Source organism: Scylla paramamosain, chromosome 4 (assembly GCF_035594125.1).
Source record: "Scylla paramamosain isolate STU-SP2022 chromosome 4, ASM3559412v1, whole genome shotgun sequence".
Lineage (NCBI taxonomy): Eukaryota > Metazoa > Arthropoda > Malacostraca > Decapoda > Portunidae > Scylla > Scylla paramamosain.
Window position 1 is genome coordinate 26,572,027 of NC_087154.1, and position 22,500 is coordinate 26,594,526.

General features: G+C 44.4%; 1 protein-coding gene across 2 annotated transcripts in view; it reads left to right on the forward strand.

Annotated features, from left to right (window-relative positions):
• LOC135099916 (forkhead box protein J3-like) overlaps positions 1-22,500 on the forward strand; it is a 105,476-nt gene that overhangs the window by 488 nt on the left and 82,488 nt on the right. The window contains exon 1 of one of the 2 annotated variants that reach the window (XM_064002617.1): positions 1-122. This exon is cut by the window's left edge and continues 488 nt beyond it. The gene's annotated coding sequence lies outside the window, so the exon portion shown is untranslated. Of the gene's footprint in view, positions 123-2,906; positions 3,134-22,500 lie in introns of those variants that run through there. The other variant, XM_064002619.1, reaches the window with a different exon arrangement.

Genomic DNA, 22,500 nt, shown 5'->3' on the forward strand with positions numbered 1-22,500 from the left:
GACCACTAAAAGTTTGCTGGGACTGGATACGTCACGTCATGCAGAGAAGCTGGTAACGCAGAAGACGCTGCTATCACTCTAACTTTCAGTGTGACACGCCACCAGCACCACTGAACTCTAAGGTAAGTCAAGACGTAGATTAAGAACGCCGCAGTTTGCTTACGGAGGGAAAGACATGAGTGAATACAGCTTTCAATGACATCAGGGAGACAAGGAAGGGTGGGGAAGTGAGTACATAGCACAGACAGTGGGGAGAGAGAGAGAGAAGTCACAGCTGCGGGAACACCTGCCGGATACTGGCTCCCTCAGTTCGGTGATCCCATGTGGGGTTGTATCTCCGCTATTCGCTACGCGATCTAAGCCTCTAAGTATCCCCAGGGAGGACTCAATGTAGCACATGTCACTCTCCGTCCAAGGTTCCCGGGGCTCGGTGTGCGGGCATATCTGAGTGAATGACCCACGCGGGGAGAGGTGACAGGTGTTCACTCGCCCTAACTTTCTGGCTCAGCCGCTGACGCTACCCAAGCTTTCCCCATGTGTTAATTACGCGCTGGTCTGGTTTACGTGGAGTCCCTACTGTGGTGTTGATTCACAAGGTGTGTCGCTGGCTAGTAATGTTCTGGCACTAACTCTGGCAACGCCCACATTACAATGAATTCCCACAACTTTGATTACATATAATGTAATGAAAATGGAAATATTAGTATAGTTAAGTTACGTAATATATTACCTAAACATTCATTATCCTCCATGACACACACACACACACACACACACACACACACCCGGCTCAGACTCAAGGCACGAGCGTCAATACACGTCTTGTCACTGGAACCTGCCACGCTTCTCACAACAATACAAACTTTCATCCCTTGCCGTCTTTGAAAAGCTGTGACATATGTACAGATGTATCACTTCCTCGCAACGCTGCGATATACGAGTATGAACAGCAAGCTCTCCCACCCTCCATCCTCCACCTTCATCGCCTTTCACAGAAATCGCAATCCGATTCCCGCATTCCTCGTGTCTAGCACCTACATCATGGTTTGTAAACCTTTTTTAACGCCGACAAGATCTACCTCCAGGATTCGATTCTTATATAAAAGCCCCGACTGAAAAGCCTGTTCTCCCTTTGCGCTTCTGTATGACTCAGCCAGCAGTAATGATGTGGGGTTTTGAAGTAGCTTCGCCAGACAGTCCGGATACATTTCGCCCGTCCAATACATCGCCGCGGTGAGGGTCTGGCGGCGGGACTCGTCAATGGATCTTTGTTGGGTGACTCTTACTTGTCATAGAGTCGTGGGTCCTTAAGAGTCACAGGTAAAAGTCATAGGAAAGTTTATTTTTGTGGCCACTTGGATGCAGGTAAGGCGGTTGGTGACCATGCTGGCGGGTGAGGCAAGTGCGGGTATCTAGATGAGTGGTGATGGTGGTGGTGATGGTGGTGGGTGACTGACTGGAGTGGGTGGGTGTTCCCGATGGTGGTGATAGAGGGAGAGGGAGACGTGGCGGGAAAGGGGAAGTGGGAGAAGGAGGGAAGTGGGGAAGAGAGGGGGGTTGTAGTGAGATGGTGGTAGGTAGTGGTGTTGGGAGGAGACAGGTGAGTGAACGAGCAAGGTAACAGTGATAGTGATGGACAGATGTGATGGTGGTGTGTTGGAGGTCATTTCTGCCTAACGATCTCTTCCGTAATATCGATCTTTGGCAATCACACACACACACACACACACACACACACACACACACACACACGAGCCAGACTGATCCTCTCGCGTCTGTCCAAAGGCAACCACCACCACCACCACCACCACCAGCACCATCACCACCGGATCACCTCACCCTAATGCTGCAAATTTGATGGAATCAAATCGTCCTTTCAAAGCTGCAATATATTCGAAACGGAAAAAATATTGGAAAGAAAAAAATAAAGAAAATAGAAAAAGAAAAGAGAAAAAGAAAAATTGATCTTCCTTTTTGTGGGAAAATTTCTAAGGATATACAAATGATATTCATACTTAAGCGCGCAAATATTTCTTCTACTACTACTACTATTACTACAACTACTGCTGCTGCTACTGCTACTACTACTACTACTACTACTACTACTACTACTACTACTACCTACTACTACTACTACTACTACCACTTCTAGCGAAAATACTGATACTAATAATAAACTCACTAATTTAACTAGGATAGAGTAAATCTAGAGAGCCATTTATTGCTGAATAAAATGTACAATGTTATTTAAAGCACTATGAGTCATCAAAAAAGCAGAAACAGAGCAACTGATGAATTCAGTGGAAAGGAATTCAGTGAGAGGAAATAAAAAATAGCGTTATTATCGTACGTTGTCAACGATGCCGCCAGTGAAAAATGAAGTAGTTGTTAGTTGTATTTTTCATAAGATATGTAATAACAAATGACATAAGCATTCCAGAGGCTATTATCACCCGGTACATATGTGGTGACGAGCTGGAGGCGGCATACTATATAGCGGCGACTTGTGGCGAAGGATGTGTGCTGGAGGACGGGTGAAGTGGAAGAGTCAATACTGTGGGTGACCGTTACGGGCGTAGTGGAGGGCCTGTTATGGCTGATTCCTGGTGGGGAAGGTGTTATGGTGGAGAGTTGAAGCGGAGGCCTTCTGGTAAGGACGTGTGGCGGGGACGTGTGGTAGTGGGCACTTGTGATGCTGGAAAGTCTAAGTTGTAGCGAGGGACTTCAGGAAGGGACGTGTAGCGGGGACGTGTGGTAGTGGGCACTTGTAATGGTGGAGAGCCTGAGTTAAAGGACTTGTGGAAACATGGAAGGGCGCCTGTTGACAGTGGCTAGTGGGAATGGTGAATGAATCCGCGTCCTAACCTTTGAATGCGGTCATGTTCCGAGCGAGGGGCGGGATCAATGGCGAACCTTTGGGTTAGTGTCTGGCGGGGCTGGTGTGGAGGGTCTAGTCCCCGCCGCTGCTTAAGTCTGGCGGGATTCGTGTCTGGCGAGGATGGCGTCTGCCGCAGCGTGGTTACCTGGTGGGGCTGGTGTATTGCGGGGCAGGTGTCTGGTGATGCTGCCGTCTATATATACCTGAATGGTGCCTCAAGGTGGATGTGTGGCGGGAGCGTAATGGCAAAGCGAGGTGAGTGACTGGCGGGGAGAAAAAATGAGAGGTGGATGATTAACGGAAAAGTTGACTGGCGGGTTGAGTGACAGGCGTGTTGGGTGACTGTTAGAATCGGTAACTTACGGACTGGGTGACTGGCGGAGCAAAAGACTGGAGGATTGGGTGGAGCGGGTGACTGGCGTGTTGGGTGACTGACGGGATAATAATAACTAGGTGGCGGGTGATTGGTAGAATACGTGACGGGCGAGTTGGTGAGTGACAGGACGAGACGAAAAACTACAGTTGCGAGTGACTGGTGGAGCAGATGACTGGCAGGATGAAACACCAGCGACTGGATGACTGGTGTGGCGGGTGACAGGCCGTACAGGTGCACAGCGGTGGAAGCCTCGCAAGGCACCGGCAGAGATGAGTGGGCATAATGGCACGTTTGGTGGGGCTGGTGTTTAGTGGCAGTGACGCCTGATGGGGATGGCGTCAAGCAAAACCGGTGGCAAGTGAATTTTGGGAAAAGTGCTTGGCGTGGCGGGCGCCGGGAGGAGCTACTGGAGGTGAAACAGGTGCCAGACGAGAAGACTGCCTTGTGAGCCACAAACAGAGGAGTAGAATAACAGGGACAGCAAATTTCATGACATAAGTTTGCACGGTTATTAGCAGCAGCATGTGAATTTTAACCCCCACCTTGATAGAAAGACGCCAAAACTATCAGCCTTAGTGCCCGCGGCGATGAGGATGATAAGTTGAAATATAACTGCATGCCTCCCCTCCTCCCGCGGCCTCGCTGCACAAGAATTTTTTTCTTTCTCTCATCCCTATTCTGTCCAGCTCTCTAATGCAAGAGTTAACCAGCATTCTCAATCATTCATCCCTTTCTCTGGTAAACTCTGGAATTCCCTGCCTGCTTCTGTGTTTCTTCCTTCCTATGACTTAAACTCTTTCAAGAGGGAGATTTCAAGACACTTATCCTTCAGTTTTCGATGATTCTCTTGACGTCTTTTGGGGCTGGCACCTAAGTGGGATTTTTGTTTCTGGTTTTGTTTCCCTTGGCCAGTGATCCCCTTACGTAAAAAAAAAAAAGTATGTTTCGTATAGGGGCTTCCACGTGTATTCCTGGCGGCTTCTTGCAGCTTCCCTTATTTTTTTTTTAAGCCCTTATAAAATGCCTCCCACTGAACTAAGGCTACTTCAGTCCAGGGTCAAAGATTATGCCTAAGATACACTCGCTGCCGGAATACCGTTCCCTTCTATATATAATCAAGAAGGAACCATTCTGTGAAATACATAGCCATTCCTGAGGCCTTCATGCATACAGTGGAGCCATGAGCACAATGGCAGCACCTCAAGGGAAGCCCACAACGGCACAAACACACTGCTCTAATTCACTGGCGTGTATTTCAGTGTAGAAACATTCACGAGTGCTGCAGTGGCTAGCGTTATCAGGGGCACGATTACCGGTAACCTGGCTTTCAATCACAGCTAAAGCGACCCCCTCCTCATAATGTTCATCCTTCCTCAACAAAAAGGACAAGCGAAGGCGGTAATGATAACGTACAAGGCAGACATTTACAAATGTGGAAGGGAAAGACAGACAGATTAATTATGTAAGCGGATCAAATGAGTTACTTAAATGCCTGTGGTGCAAGAAGAATGAATTATGAAAGCTATGAAAGCGTACATTACAAATTTGATATGTTAAGTAGAGGTAAGGATTGGAATACGGAGTGGACGGAATCCAGTGCGTCCAAAGATTTTGTTCCAATGAAAAAAAAATTGTAGAAAACCAGATGACTATGAGAGTGCACATGTACGTATAACACTCGTACATAAGTAGTGTTAGAGTACGTAAGAGGAAAGGGAGCAGGGAGCATACGAGGATTAGAGCATGTAAGGAAATGAAACGACAGAAAAAGAAAAAAAAGGTGACTTATCTAGGAAAAGTTTTAGGAACAGGCGTCAGATATGCACACTGATATACAGAGATATACACGCAGAAATATACGTAAAGATACACAGCCGACTGACCTCAGCCTGCAAGCAGTTCAAGGCAATGATTATAAATATACGTGTTAAATTATCTTTACTCACAATTATGCTGGGGCATGTGTCACTGGCCAGGAGACGCACGTGAACCACACACCGGTAACTCCCACCGCCACCTGAGGCCTGGAATGAAAAAGAGAACGTTACGCGTGAACACATTCACCTCAATGTTACCTTCTATAGAACCTAGACTAAATAAAACAGCGAAATAACAACAGGTAGAGCAACAATCAACAAACATCCTGCAGCATTCACCGCTAGTGTTTTGCGCTTCCTCTCCCAAATATGAAGTCCTTTGATCTTAGAATCTATCAATTGTCAAGTTTTGCAAGGAGACTCTCAGAAAATTAGAAGGTCTTAAGTTTGAGGGAAGGAGTTAAGGACTGTGGTAAAGTGAGTGGCACGTTAACCGACTTGACTGGAAGTATACGAGAAGACACTTAACACCACCACTATAGGTCAGTCACTATTAACACACAAAACTAATGAAAAAAAAAACACAGATTCAGGGAGGTGTATATACTATGTACGGTTACTTCCTCAGCCTATAAAAAATAATACAATAAAAAAATAGTCGCTAACACATGAATATATTATATCACAACATCCAAGTACATAATAAGATTTCAAGGCAGTTCATTATAATACAATACCTAATAATTATCTCCTCCTCCTCCTCCTCCTCCTCCTCCTCCTCCTCCTCCTCCTCCTCCTCCTCCTCCTCCTCCTCCTCCTCCTCCTCTTCCCCCAATACGGTGCCTTGTGAAATACGACCACGAGGCCTCGCGGCGCCTCACTCACAGCAATCGGCCACCAGGGAGGAACGAAGGAGGAAAAGGAAGATTGCCTGTGTATCTGTATGTAAAATTGGTCCTCCACATCACATAAATAGCTTTGGATATCACATAAGAGTAAAGTTATTGACGCCATTCAGACAGAAGTGCGAGACAGAAGTGACCCAGGATATCGTGTACAAGAGTGTGTATAAGAAACACCTCCTTTGTGTTCTTGTTTTTTTAAGGGCATTTCCCTGCCTATCCCCTTTCAAGAGGAATGTTTCAAAATGCTTTTCGACGTAATTTTGGACATTTTCGGACAAGTGTTAAAAGGCGGGAGTCTGACCCAAAAGACACAATGTACCTCACCGATCCTCGACTAAACACCAATATATTTGTTCCCACTTGTGATTTATTACGATAGTGAGGCAGAGAGCAGCTCTTAAGTATCAATTTCCTTATGTTAATGCACGTACTAACATTCTAAACCGTACAGTGACCTGCCTCCAGAATTTCCAGGTCAGGTTAGATAAACAAATAAATAAAATTCATACCTCCAGTCCTAAGATGACCTTTTCAATATTGACCCAGAAAACTTCATCCCGGCATGACCGAGCGTGACGGCTAAGAAACATTTCTCTAAGGTATTATGTATGAGATATGTACGTTTTATACGAGAACTGACACGTGTGCAGTTTCTATACTTTTATCTGTGCCTTTCAATAACCTCGTGATATTTTGGCACAGAGCGAGGACATGCAAGCATCCATCAGATAGAAAGAGAGTACATTTCCTTAGCAAGCTTCTGCATCTGGCTCTCGTGCAATGGTCTGTCCTCTCCACTCACATAGGACTGGAGGAGGAGGCGTGGGCGCCTGTATGTCTCGACGACCTGCCTTGTGAGGGTATCAGGCTGGTATAGAGACGGATGCTTCCTTTGTACTTCCCATTATCCTTGGCAGCAATCCAGCACGGCCTTAGAGGAGCGATGAGCACCGCTAAGACTAGTCAATGGCTTTGTTGACAGAAACGCGTGTATAGTGGACCGGTTAAGACGCTTTGGGGAAAATGCAAAACACAAGAACCATCCGCAACATTCCACATTTAGGTAAGTGGGCTCGAGGACTGATGAGGGTAGTGGAGGGCAGGTGAGGACAGGGGAGAGGACAGGGCCAGGTGAGGACAGAGGAAAGGCATGGGAGAGAGTAGGCGAGGGCATGGAAGAGCAGGTGAGTTACGCTCTCAGCCGCCATTGGTCTGAGTATTGGCCGGGTCTTGTTTGTGTGGACCTACTCAGCTGTACAGAGAGAGTGTTTCAAGGGCCACGGGAGAGGATAGGTTATGTATGCGCTATTGACGATGTGTGTGTGTGTGTGTGTGTGTGTGTGTGTGTGTAACTCCCTCTGGATCTTTTCTATTAATTTCTCATGAATGCAATGTAACAATGCAATTCGGAAAATAAGGACAAAGGACGCGATACTTTGTACATATAATCTCAAAGAGCTCACTAAAATTGAATCACTCATACAACACACACACACACACACACACACACACCACACACAACAACAACAACAACAACAACAACAACAACAACAGAAATCTTCACAACAACTCAAACCATCAAAACTACAACACAACACAATATTCACGCCGCACTCCCCAACATAGACTTGAGCCGCCCTTACCCGCCTACCTGACATGGACCCGGCGCCACCCCACCCGCACGCGACCCACAAACTGCTCGATGAAGATAAGTCCGGAAACAGCCGCCCACCACCGGATTACGGATATTCGCCGCTATGATCAGACCGTAGGCAAATTATCCCATGTTCCCAACCCGCTGTACCTGGCCGCCGCTAATGACGCACCATAATCCCAGGTAGCCCTCCCCTCCTCCCCGCCCCCCTCTGTCAGCGAGCAGGTGGGGCGGCGGGGAGAGGGTGCGCAGAGGGGGAAGATTTGGGGCTTACACGAGGGGCACGAGGCGAGGGGAGGAAGTGTTCGAGGAAGGGAAGGGGAGTTATAGGAAGTAGAGGACGAGGAGAATTAGAAAGGAGAAAAGTAAAGGGACTGAATTCTGAAAAGAGTACGGTAATCGATGATAAAATGGAGAAAAGACGTCGAGAGTGGGAGGACAGGAGTGAAGACAGAGGCAGGGGATAATGACACAGCACTGTGCGTCACACTCTCCTCCACCCACGTAATATCCATCCCTCAGCTCCCCTTGCAAGCACCCTGCCGCCCTCAGAACATTATTCGTCATCGCCTCTTTCATTTTCACTTCCCTGGTCCTCATGTTTCCTCGTAATCCCACCAGACCACGTCCAGCTCCCGTCCCCTGCCACCCCGACGTCCTTTCCCTGGCCACCCCTGACCTCTCCTCTTCTCGCCCTGCCTCCGCCTCCACCTCACCTGCCCGCGGCAACATAAGCCCATGGCAGGGACAGACAGTAAGTCGGTACTTGTCAATAATCGCCAATCAGGTATTGAACGAGAGAGTTGGCCCTTACCACCCTCTCCCTTCCCACCCTTGGTCCTCCTCCCTCCCCCTCGGCTATTCTTTCCTCTCTCCTACTTCCCCATAACGAGCAGGTTAGAAGGGAGAGGGGAGAAGCGAGGGACAACCAGCTATGACGTCTCTCCCACGGGCTTGTGCTGACCGCGTGTAGCAGCGAGTGCGATGACACCGGGACTGGGTCACTTAGGGGTCGTGTTTCCAGTAACAGGGTGGCTATTTCTATAGCGAGTTTTACTACTAATATTGCTGGTGCTACTACCGCTATTACTATTATTACTACCACTATTACTACTATTACTACTACTAATAATAATAATACTAATACTAATACTAATACTAATAATAATAATAATAATAATAATAATGATAATATCGATACCATTACTATCATTAATACAATTACTACTAAATTTGACGCCAAAATTGCTACTTCCGCTACGATTACAGCAATCAAAGAAATCACACAACACAACAAGACTACAAATATTTACTACCATCATTACTACTACTACTACTACCACTCCTTATCACTAACAGATCGGATCGGTGGCCTGCTTAAATAAACCACAAGAAGACACACGCACACACACACACACACGAACGCAAAAAAAAAAAGACAAAGAAAAAAAGACACGGGCCACCTCACGCCACCAGTACATTTGGAGTGCGCTCGAACAGACACGCACTGCCTCTACGTATTGAACTCAACAACTGTCTAAGAACTGGGTCGAGTGCTTGGCTCCCGCGGCGCCCTGAATCACGTGAACAATTGCTCATATAATGACTGCATGGTGACCTCAAATACGATTGGACACTGGTGAAATGTATGTTATTTTTTTTATTTATTATTTTTTTTACTCATTTTTATTCATAATTTTCATCGATGGGCGATATGAATGTTCGATCTTTTTTTTTTGGCGAAATTTCTTATTCTAACTTTTTTTTGGGGGGGGCGGGTTCTGGCATCTTCAAAGGGCCTTCTTTCTTTTCCTCTTCCTTTCTTTTTCTCTTTTCTTTTCTTTCTTTCTTCTTCTTCTTTTTACTGCCTTTTTGTTGCTCTTAACCAACCTTAAAAAGTATATAAAAAAATGAAATAAAAAGAAGAAAACAAGGGAGACGCAAAAAGCCACCAGGCCTACACTTGGGGGTGGCAGCCCCCCGTCCACAAGAACCCGATGCTATTAACTCCGTCTGTCCCTCGATTTCAGAACATTTATTTATGATTAATTACCTGTATTACCTATGTGTCCAAACTTTTTAGTGCCCCCCGCATACTGATAGGGTAAGCCTTGTGGTGTTTATGGTGTCTATTTACAAGGGCAATGGTGTTTGTGCTGCGTGAAGACAATCGATGAGTATATTGGAGGATTTAGAGGCGTGATTTAGGGTTTCTTGGTTTCCAGCATGTTTATTAGCTTTTGACTATTGTGTTTTATTATTATTTATTCATTTACTTATTTATCTAATTGATCTGACACTATTTGGTTTGTCTGTCTTTATGCAATTGTACGAGTATCTAGAAAACAAAGATTTTTTTCTTCTTCTTAACTACGCCAAAACTTCGTGGTACGTTTGTGTTGTTCAAAGTTTCGAAGATAGCGCTAGGGGTACACGAAAAAGTCTTTGCATGTCAAATTTACGCCCCCACAGACACACTCACACATGCACGCGCACACACACACACACACACACACACACACACACACACACACACACACACACACACACACACAAAAAAAAAAAAAAAAAAAGCGAAGTCTTGCTTGCGAAATTCACACACACACACACACACACACACACACACACACACACACACACACACACACAGCTGCCTAACTTCCAAGACCTTTACGTACTCATACACGCACAGAGCACAACGTTCCTTAAAAACACCAACCTCCCTCTCTCATGCACACGATCTTCTAACCCTCTCTTCTTCTCCCTCTTTCTCTTTCTCAACCCCCACGCCAAGGTCCACTCAGCCCCCTTGCAGTGTCACGTCAACCTTGCCTCTCTCGGTGCCCAATCCCTCGGTGGACCTGCCAAGTCTCGAGAGGTGCCGTGGAGTCTCTCAGAGTTGGAGTGGCAGCGCGGGGCCGACATACACAGGATTGAATGCTACACTCTATTAAATTTTTGATTAGCTTCGATTGTGGGGTTTGGTTAATCAATACTGGTTCCTGCTTCGTCCGTTCGTCCTCCTCGCCTCGCCTTGCTTCACTCCCTCTCTCTGTCTCTCCCTCCCTCTCTTTCTCTCTGTCTCTCATTCACTTCTTTTCTCTCCAATCCATTACTCGTGTTCTATACTGTCCTAATGAGTCACGTGTTTCGTCCCTACTTCCTGTTTGTTCTTTCTTCGTAATTACTTTTCTTTTTCTTTTTGTATTTTTATCTCTTTTCCCTTTGATCTTTTTTTTTTGTCAGCTTACCTCTCCTTTATCGATTGCCAGGATTGTTATTCTTTTCCTTTTTTTTTCATCCCTCTTCCCCTCGTCATAGTTGCTCTTGCCCCTCCCACTACGGCACTAACTACCACACTAACACTACCACAATACCATCAAGACCACCACCACCACCACCGCCACCACTATTACGTACACTGTTTACATTCCTCTCCCTCTCCACTTCACCCACACCAATCACTCATCACCACTTACAACACTACCACCACTAATCACTTACCATCACAATAACACCACTACCACTACCACTAGCACATATATTTCAGCCCTTCCTCCTTCCTCCTTTCCTTCCTTCCTTCTTATAATACAATCCGTTCCTACTACACCTATTTGCTTTGGCTTCTTCATTTTCTCGCTTCCTCCACCACGTAACCCTGCAGCCTCGTCCCCAGAGCCTCTTTCAGCAGGCTTTCTTCAATGCCTTCCTAATCTTCCTTGCCCTACAAAGCAATCAAGTTAGCTTCCTTCAAGGCGCCTCATCTCTTACTTCTCCTATAGCTTTCATTTATGCCTTCCCTGTTTTCCCCTTCGTTTACTACCCCACCCTACCTCTAATCCCTCCTCCTCCTCCTCTTCCTCCTCCTCCTCCCGTTAGGCTCCTCACCGCCCTAACTAACCTACCTTATTCATTACTCGAACGGTGAGGTGATCATCGTGGGACTATTTACCTGCACGAGGTGGTGTTACCTGGCGTAGGGGCCATTGTGAGGGCGGGTGAAGGGAGAAGGATGACAGGGAGGGGCTGGACTGGGGGCTAGGAGGGGTGCACTTTTGAAAGGGAGAGGGAAAAGAAAGGGTGGGGGGAGTAGAAAAATAGATTACTTTTACAATGAATGTTTGGGTTGGATTACGTTTGTTACTGTTGTTGTTGTTGTTGTTGTTGTTGTTGTTGTTGTTGTTTTTGTTTATGCTTTTGTTGTTGTTGTTGTTGTTGTTGTTGTTGTTGTTGTTGTTGTTGTTGTTGTTGTTGTTGTTGTTGCTGTTGTTGTTGTTGGTGGTGGTGTTGGTAGGAGTCACAGCAGTAGTAACAGGATGTGGAGGACAAAAAAAAAAACAAGGATGAGAACGTAAAGGAATGAAGAACGAGAACAACAGGGAAAGAACGAGAATGAAAAGAAAAACGAGAAGGAAAAGGAGAATGAGGACAAGAAAAGGAAGACGAGGAGGTAGGAAAGAGAGAGAGAGAGAGAGAGAGAGAGAGAGAGAGAGAGAGAGAGAGAGAGAGAGAGAGAGGAGAGAGATGCTGAAATAACACTCTAACTGGGGAGGGAAGGAAGACAATCAGGGTGGAATTGAGACGATTACGGAAGCCCTGATGTGAGTGAATGATCCGCCTCCCTTAGCGGGGCTCGGACGATTATTCCTGCACTGAATGAGGGGCGGCGGATTACACTGTGTTATGGGGGCATTTTGTGGGCGAGGAGGGCTACTCAGTAATCCAAATCTGCGCTCTCTCTCTCTCTCTCTCTCTCTCTCTCTCTCTCTCTCTCTCTCTCTCTCTCTCTCTCTCTCTCTCTCTCTCTCTCTCTCTCTTTGATATTTTTTTTTCTTTTTTTTGGGTGTATGTTTGATTTTTATTTATTTTCCAGCTTGTTCGAGGCTGTGAATCTTCATCTGAATTCTAGTTTCCGTTCTGTTATCAGCTGGAGTTATTTCTTCGGTAATTCCTGCGTCTCTCTCTCTCTCTCTCTCTGGAAACGCCACTTATTTTAGATATATTTCCTTCGAGCTGATGGTGTATCCCGTAATGTAAATCCTTCGATCTCTTTAAAACACCTGTGAAGAACATTACTATTGTCAAAGGCAAGTTATAACCTCAGCAACACGATACTTCTTTACCTCCAGAAAAAAGTGAGGAGAGCAATCGAACACTATACAGATCTTACAAGAACTCCTTATTTCTCTCTCTACTATTGGCGCTGGTCATTTCCTTCACTCGTGTTGTATAAATAGCCAAGTAGTGTGGCGGTTATTAATGAATAGTCAGTATGGATGGTTGGCGGTTCTTGTAGTGGTTTATGTACGTAGGTATGTAGGTATGTATGGATGGTAGTGTCCGTGTTTGTATGATTGACGAGTTTGTATGATTTACTACTGTGTGTGTGTGTGTGTGTGTGTGTGTGTGTGTGTGTGTGTGTGTGTGTGTGTGTGTGTGTGTGTGTGTGTGTGTGTGTTAGTAATGAGTTCGTGATATGGTACTGAATGACTTATAGTAATGTATATGTCCGTGTATGGAGGACAGTGAGTAGTGAATAGCAGAGCCTGTAGATAGTGTGGCCTATGTATACAATGTTCTGTGTATTTCAGTGGTCCTTTTTTTTTTTTTTCAGTAGGCTTTTTTCAGCGGGCCTTTTTCTCAGTGATCTTTTTTCAGCAAGTTTTTTTTTTTCTTTGGTGTTTTTTTTTCGCATGCCTTTTTTCAATCTTTTTTCAATGGTCTCTTTTTTTCAGTAGGCCTTATTTCAGGGGTCATTTTTCCAGTAGGCCTTTATTCCCATTTTTGTTAGCCTAGACCAGAACCCCTCTTACATTAGAAAAAAATAAAAGTCTTCCCTATTTACGAGTATAACGCATATTGAGCGTATAAGTATGGTGCGACATGTACAGTGCGGTACACTATATACATGAGCTGGCCTACCTGTATGATGAGACTATGTATGATATGCTCTGTATGGTGAAGCAACGAAGATCTGGCTTGGAGAGTGTGACTTATATGAGCATGAGGCAGCCTGTGCATGCATTAATATAAGTATGCATGTATGTAGGTATGTATGTAGGTGTGAGTAACCATTCTGGACTCTACAATGAAGCTTAAAAAAGAAAAAAAACTGAAATGCCTGTATGTATGATATAACCTGTATAATTATAATCCATAACTGTGTAACCATACTGCCTAACCTCACCATAGAGCACAACCCGAGAGATACCTCTATAATTTAACCTGTACAGTGTGGCCTGTACAGTGTGACGCCAGGTGTGGGCGGTGACCTGAGCACTGTGGCTTGCGTGGTGTGGCAATTAAGATGCGTTTGGAGGGTGTGGCTGAGTGAGGCGTGATAAAGCTTTCGACTAAATTGAGTATGGGTGGAGTGGCTTACAAAGGTGAGCTAATTACTACCTAGCAGGCAAGGGTGAGAGGAAGGGTGAGAGGGGAGAGGTGAGGGGATATGAGTGGGAGGACTGTGAAGGGTGAGGAGGGGAGCAGGTTTTCACTGACAAGGGAAGAAATTAGGGTGAAGGAGGGCAGGAGTGAGGGAAGAGGAAGGAAGGAAGGAAGGAAGGAAGGAAGGAAGGAAGGAAGGAAGGAAGGAAGGAAGGAAGGAAGGAAGGAAGGTAATCAAGAGGTAGGTAAAAAGAAGAGTGGTGAAAGAGTGATTAAATAAAGGGATGAAAAGTAAGAAGAAAGAGACGTAACTTCAATATATATACTTCAGGGAAACTGAAGATGCAAGGGAAAGGTAGTGAAAGCTCTTTCCTTTGTGACCTGATAACTTCCTTACTGAGTTAGTTCTTTAGTTATTAGTTACGTACAGTATTCATATTCTTATTGCAACCATAACCTTATTTTTCGTCATGTAATTAGTAATACAACGTTCATGTTTTTATTATTTACTTTTCTCTTTTTCTTCTTATTTATTGACGCAACCAAGACTTTCCCTTTCCCAAGACCACCATAATCCTCCCACGCCCGCTCCCTTATGCCCTTTAGTTCCTCCTTCCCTCCTTCCTTCCTGCATGCCCTTTCCTGTCTTCCTCACTGCTTCTCTCCCACCCACTTCCAACCTTTTCTCCCCCTCTACTCCTATCTTCCTTCCTTCCTCCTTCCACGCAACCTTTTCCCTCCCTTTACCTTCTTTCCTCTCACTCAAAATTTTTCATCTTCCTCTTCCCTCCTTCATTCTTCCCACAGACAACATTTTTCTTCCTTCCTTCCTTCCTCGCCGGAGTCACTGCCACAAAACAACACTAAGAATAATGCGTAGGTACATACATACTTCACATTCCCGTACGTGACTCCGGAACCTGGGTGGAGTAATGTTGGGAAGCCTTAAATCTAATCAATCACTCCGCCTGCACGACACCACGTTCACCTCACAGCCACGGTTCACTGGAGCCGCGGACCGTCCAAGGGAGTGGAGGTAGAAAATGTCACGGATTCTCACTTTATTTCTTCATTGATGGATTTAAGAAGTAGGACAAATTGTGGGGGAGAAGGAGGGAGGGAGGGAGAGAGGGAGGAAGAGAGAAGTGGGAGGGAGGTAGGTATGCAGAAGAAGAAACATAGAGAAAATGTAAACAGGTAAATAAAAAGATACAAAAGATACAAATACATAAATAGACAGAGACAGACAGATAGAGAGACAGATAGATAAATATGTCAACAGACAGATAAATAGATAAACGCAAAAACAGTTATATATATATATATATATATATATATATATATATATATATATATATATATATATATATATATATATATATATATATATATATATATATATATATATATATATATATATATATATATATATATATATATATACACACACACTCTTAGACAGACAAGCAGACAGACGAACAAACGAATAGATAAACAGAGAGACAGGCCGGCAGAAACACGAACAAAGGAATAGAAAGGCAAACAGATAGACAGACAGAAAGACAGACGAACAAACGAATAAATAGGAAGACAGACAGACAGGCAGAAAGACGTACAATTGGACAGATAGACAAAAAGACAGATAAACAAACAGACAGACAGACAGACAGACAGAGACGAAAAAACGAAGATAGAAAGACAGAAGGCAGAAAGACGTACAGACGAATAGACAGACAGACAGACAGACATGAGTAAAAACACCTGGGGGAGTGAATACAGCCGCTGACAAAAGAACAAAGATAAAGGAATTCCAGAAATCATTTTTTCAAAACCACCGGAAGATACAAGTACTATTTTTCTTTTTTTTTTTTATCGCATGGCGGAGAAGAAAAACACAGGAATGTACATTTTTTTCCAGTTTTCATTCATGTGGGGAGAACAAAAAATAGCTGTTAACTCTTACGTCACGAAAGTGAGTAGGACGGCGTGGAAACGCAAGATTCATTGCTCTTGTGAAACCCTTGTAGGAGGAGGAGGAGGAGGAGGAGGAGGAGGAGGAGGATGACGACGAAGATAAGAAGGAGGACGAATAGGTGGAAGGGAAGAAAGAAGAGGAAGGGAAGAAAAAGAAGAAGAAGAAGAAGAAGAAGAAGAAGAAGAAGAAGAAGAAGAAGAAGAAGAAAAAAAAAAAAAAAAAAAAAAGAAGAAGAAAAAAAAAAGAAGAAGAAGATGATGATGATGATGATGATGATGATGATGATGATGATGATGATGATGATGATGATGATGATGATAATGATGATGACAAACAGAACAAAGATACCGACGAGGAGGAAGAGGAGGACGACGGCAAGACGGCAGCACTCTAGAAATACAAACCTACCAACACAATAACAAGAACGACGACTAGAAAGCAATACTCTGGAAAGACAAATCGTACAACACATGATCCACGACAAGCGACAACACAAGACACCGCACTATGACGGATATTAAGAGACCAGTATGTGTCGGCAGAAGGACTAATAAGGCAAGTCCTTCTTCACCTTCACTCCACCCTCCCATCCCAAGTAAGTGTAAGGAGGGTGAACAATGATAAGACAAGCCCTCCATTCTAAGCCCCGAGCATCGAGCCAATGAGAAGAGGGAAACGGATTGAAAGTAACGGTGCCACGTGTCGATGGAAATTAACTTGAGTAAGTGGGTATATGGAATGCCTCTGGATGTGTGTGTGTGTGTGTGTGTGTGTGTGTGTGTGTGTGTGTGTGTGTGTGTGTGTGTGTGTGTGTGTGTGTGTGTGTGTGTGTGTGTGTGTGTGTGTGTGTGTGTGTGTGTGTGTGTGTGTGTGTGTGTGTGTGTGCGCACGTTACCGAAAGGATTTCAAATAGTGAAATGATACACACAGGCGCCACTGAATATAAAAGGGAAAGTCTCACGTATAAAAACAAAAAAAGAAAAGAAAAAATAGAAAGAAAATAACACATGCATTCAAACGCTGGAGACTGATCCTTCAAACTTTTTTTTTTCAAGTAAGAACGCTGAAAAAGATATGAATTCAGAGTTCTGTAACGGCACTGAAAACATAAATCAAGCGCCGAGTCAAGCGGAATGCAAAGTGACGGCTGCACTGAACAATGAAAAATTGGAGCTTACTAATAAAAACGAACAAAAAAAAGACGGCTGTATTGCTGCATAGACCTTTTACTGCTATGTTTGTCCTTCGTTAACATTGACAGCAGTGTAAATGAATAGCCTGCATGAATACACAAATGAAAACAGGGAACAGAAAGTTAATTTTGCATTTTCTAGATAACACGACTGCTGAAGAAACTGGTTATGAAAAAAAAAAAAAAAAACTGTCCGGCAGAGAAGTAAGAAAAAGTTAAGAAAATGAGAAATTTGCCCTTTTCTTCAATATATCCATAATACAAATAAAAAGAAAAATCTCAGTCTCTTACTACTTCCATTACTATTACTGTTACGTTGCCATTACTATTATTTATGTGAAACGTAAGCTTATCAAGGAAAACAAAAAAAAAAAAAAAACTAGAGAAAGAAGGGAAAAAAAGAATAACAGTCTACTTTATTGTCACTTAACCTGAGAAAAATCAATAAAAATGGTGCCAATCAGTTAGCAAATTCAGAGAGAGAGAGAGAGAGAGAGAGAGAGAGAGAGAGAGAGAGAGAGAGAGAGAGAGAGAGAGAGAGAGAGAGAGAGAGAGAGAGAGAGAGAGAGAGAGAGAGTCTTACAGCTCATAAATGTACAGCAAACGAGACAAGCTTACATAAGGTACCTACATACACACCTACACCAGACGCAAGACTCATCCCTGTACAGTTTAACACACGCATACAAACTAAACACTGGAAATACAACTTTTTCCACGAGTTACATTTGGCTACAGGAATGTGTCGCCAGTTACCTTTCCCCTCCCTCTCCCTCTCTCTCCCTCTCTTCCTGCCCGAGAACATAACAGGATTCCGGGAAGCGACCGTGGGGGTGAAAAAAAATAGTTTGAGCTAAAAGTGTAACGGTTGAAAAAAATACAGTAGTGAACGCGAAAGAGGGACGAGGGAAAAGTGTGAGGGGGGAAGCAAAAAGGAGAGGGGAAATTGCAGGGCAGGAAGCGCTCTAATTGACCACCTGAGTGTCCCTCACGCAAGGCTCAGGTGAGGCAGGCAAGGGAGTGGGGTAGGGGTAAGGGAGGGAGGGATGGAGGGAGGGAGGGAAGAAGTAAGTAAGACAGGTGAGGGAGGGAAGCAGGGAGGGAGGGAAGGAGGGAAAGACGTAAGTAAGATAGGAAGGAATGAAGGAAAGAATTAAAGACAGTAGGATGGAAAAATTAAGGAAGGAAGGAAGGAAGGAAGGAAGGAAGGAAGGAAGGAAGGAAGGAAGGAAGGAAGGAAGGAAGAAAGGAAGGAAGGAAGGAAGAAAGGAAGGAAGGAAGGAAGGAGGAAAAGAAGGAAGGTAGGAAGGAAAAGGAAAGCAAGAAAGAAGGAAAGAACTTAGAGGGAGGAAGTAAGAAAGAAACAAAGAACTGAGAGAGAGAGAGAGAGAGAGAGAGAGAGAGAGAGAGAGAGAGAGAGAGAGAGAGAGAGAGAGAGAGAGAGAGCAAGCAAGCAAGAAAAGAAAAGAGGGAAAGTTGCCGAAGAACATAGGGGCGGGCGGGTCTTTTAGAGGGAACGAGGAATAAATCAGCAACAGTGAGAGAAGTCAGGGTCTTGAGTTTTACGGCGTCACCTCAGCACGACTCCCCGGCGCGCCCCGAGCCTCAAGCGTCGCGTGAGGCTCCTCTAATCTCCCTGATCAGTCACGTGATGAACCAACAGGGCAGGCCACAGACTACGTAATTACCCCTGGACTATCTACATGCGTGGATTTATTCTACTACATATACTCCGTCGACTGGTTTGGATAGGCCAGCGTTAACATGGTGTCTATAACTGGCAGTGAAAAGTGCGACACGAAACAATTAGCAGCACCAGAAGCAATGCGTGAAGTCTTTATAAGCATCCACAAGAAAGTTAGCGATGAAAAAGAATACATTTTGCAATTTCTTCCCCGTAAAGATGTCTCAGAGTGATTGGTAATTAGGGAAAGGTGTACCAGGTTGCAGTCAAAGGGTTAGGTAGTCCACAAAGACATCCTCTCCTTCTCTGTTTGTGTCCGATGCCCCACTCGATCCACCTCTTCTTCTCAGTCTTCCTCTCTTTGTTCTCTCATGTGTTTCTACTTCCATTGTCTTCTTTCCAATGTGGGCCTCTTCCCTCACCCTCCTCTTCCTCCTCAAAATAGTCCGCAAAAAACATGACTGACTATGAACATTGGTCTCGCCACTATTTGCCTCGTCACATCGCCATCATCACACTGCTGGTACAAACTTGGGCTGCATCTTCTTTAATTACCAATACAAAACTAATTAATTGTTTACCAGGCGATGAGACGTCACTTGGCCGCCAGCACACAACGACGATAAGAAAGCAGTAATGAACGCGAGGCCAAAACTGGAAGAGCCGCCGCGCCGCGCTGTATAATCAAGCTTATCTCTCGCCCTGTTGCTTCCCTCCCTGCCACTGTGGGAGATTAGATAGCAGCACGGAACATGTGTCAACTTTCGTGTCAACCAGTCCTGTATGTGCGTACAAACCCCGTATATCTTTGTTGCCCCGAGCGCTTCACTTCAGCCTCGACATGTTAAGATAAATATTTCAGGTGACAAGTATCAGTATGCAGGAGGGCGGCGAGTCTCTTGTTTCGTAGTGTTAGGAGATCGCTTTTCCTGTCAGAATTCGGTGTTATTGATGTGGAAGTGTAAGACAGAAAAACAGACTGGTAGAAAAAAACAGACAGACAGACAGGCAGACACAGACAGACAGAAAGAAAGACAGACAGAAAGAAAGACAGACAGAAAGAAAGAAAGAAAGAAAGAAAGAAAGAAAGAAAGAAAGAAAGAAAGAAAAAATAGACAGGCACAGACACACACACACACACACACACACACACACACACACACACACACACACACACACACACACACACGCGCACACACAGATGGACAAAGACAAACAGGCAAGACACACACACACATAGAAAAACAAACATACAGACAGACGGACGGACCTAACACTCCTGGTAATATATGAACCAAAGACCCCATGGATTTCAAACTATTAATATGAGTAAGTCTGGATTGCACAAACAAAAACATGGAATTCCTATCCTTACTATGAAATCGTCTGTACCCACATAGGAGAGAATGGTGAGGCATTTAATCCTCTCACAGCCTCAAATGTTTTCACTTCTCCTGCACCCACGACAAAGCCATAATTATCCAGACAGAACCAAACAGCTGCTTATCAATACGGAAGACACAGAAGAGAGAAAAAACGGCTAAATAAAAAAGTGACATGATAAGAAGAAAAAAATCAAAAGATCAAGGAGAGGAGAGAAATCATAAAAATGGTAATGAAAAAAAAAACGGCCTAATGATCCAAGGAGAGATAAATAAGAGGAATAAATAGACTATGAATTGAAGCACGGAAAAGATGAGGGAGGAAGGGAGGGAGGGAGGGAGGGAGGAAAGGACGGAGGAAGGAAGGAAGGAATGATGTAAAGAGAGTGCTACACGAAGGAGAGAGGAAAGAGGAGGAGGGGAGAAGAAAATAATGAGATGAAGACTTTTAACATGAGAAATACAGCGGAGGAGGAGGAGGAGGAGGAGGAGGAGGAGGAGGAGAAGGAGGAGGAGGAGGAGGAGGAGGAGGAGGAGGAGGAGGAGGAGGAGGAGGAGGAGGAGGAGGAGGAGAAGGAGGAGGAGGAGGAGGAGGAGGAGGAGGAGGAGGAGGAGGAGGAGGAGGAGGAGGAAGAAGAAGAAGAAGAAGAAGAAGAAGAAGAAGAAGAAGAAGAAGAAGAAGAAGAAGAAGAAGAAGAAGAAGAAGAAGAAGAGGAGGAGGAGGAGGAGGAGGAGGAGGAGGAGGAGGAGGAGGAGGAGGAGGAGAAGGATATCGAGCGACTCAGTCATCCCAAACTGTGGATTGGGAGGGAGGGGGGGGGGAGAGAGAGAGAGAGAGAGAGAGAGAGAGAGAGAGAGAGAGAGAGAGAGAGAGAGAGAGAGAGAGAGAGAGAGAGAGAGAGAGAGAGAGAGAGATGACGTGTGTGTGTGTGTGTGTGTGTGTGTGTGTGTGTGTGTGTGTGTGTGTGTGTGTGTGTGTGTGTGTGTGTGTGTGTGTGTGTGTGTGTGTGTGTGTGTGTGTGTGTGTGTGCGTCGCTGCATGTGTTGGTGTCCACCCGATCACTTAACAAGGCACAAGACAAGGTGGAGCTATTTAGGATGGCAATGTTTTCGCCTTCTACTTAACAATGGCCCCTAATTGCCACAGCTAATATAATGAGCTGCAATTGGAACAGTCAGTCATTAGGCTTATTAAAGTTGATCTGGTAATTGTGAGGGCCAAAGTTTCTCATTATTGGTGTTTCCTCCATTCTCTCTCTCTCTCTCTCTCTCTCTCTCTCTCTCTCTCTCTCTCTCTCTCTCTCTCTCTCTCTCTCTCTCTCTCTCTTAGTCATATTCTTCTGCTCTTCAGCATTAGATAATCCCATAAAGCATAAGATACTCAACATAATTCATTCATGCAGTCATCAAACCATTTCTCTTCCCCAAAAGGATAAAACGTTCCATGGACATCACATTTATTATCCGAGAAACTGCTATGGTATGTAATCTTTCACAGTGCCTCATGCATCAACTACACTAAACCCTTCACTCACACATACCCTTACCGCAGATGATGACTGAAGAGCAACAGCAAGGAACAATAACTACTTAATTAACCCTGACACTGTTAACTGACACATCTTTTCCTAGAATCATCAAAAACCACTCAGACATTTCTTTGTGCCGTACAGTCAACGCTAAACGTTATGCTGGTTGGGCTCTGGAAAATCTATTCTTTTAATCTACTTTCCTTTGTCGCAGGTGCTTTAAAGAACGTGTACAGCGCTTTGGTTGTCGTGAATCGTTGCATGTAGGAGTTAATAGGTTGTCATATGCAAGGTGAATGATAATGAAGGACAAGGTTAATTAGGACTCTTACCACTATCGCCTCACTCTAGTTTAGTAAACGTGAACATTATCACTGCCATCGTATTGCAGTTTGGTAAAGATGAGCAGGTGTTGTGATGTTTTTTTCTTCCTTTGTGTTCTTTTGTATACGTCATGATTTTGGTGTTAATTTAAATTACGGTTATTTTGGTGGGATAGTTGTAGTGTATGTATGTATGTATGTATGTATGTATGTATGTATATGTATGTATGTATGTATAGGTTGTAGTCAATAAATCTAATCTAATCTAATTAATGTATGTATTTATGTATGCATAGTGAGGTTTTAATTTCTTGCGATTTCTAGTGATGCTGGAGATTCGAACTCCTCATGCAGCTAAAACAAGACACCACCACCACACCAGTGAGCCACAAAAACTA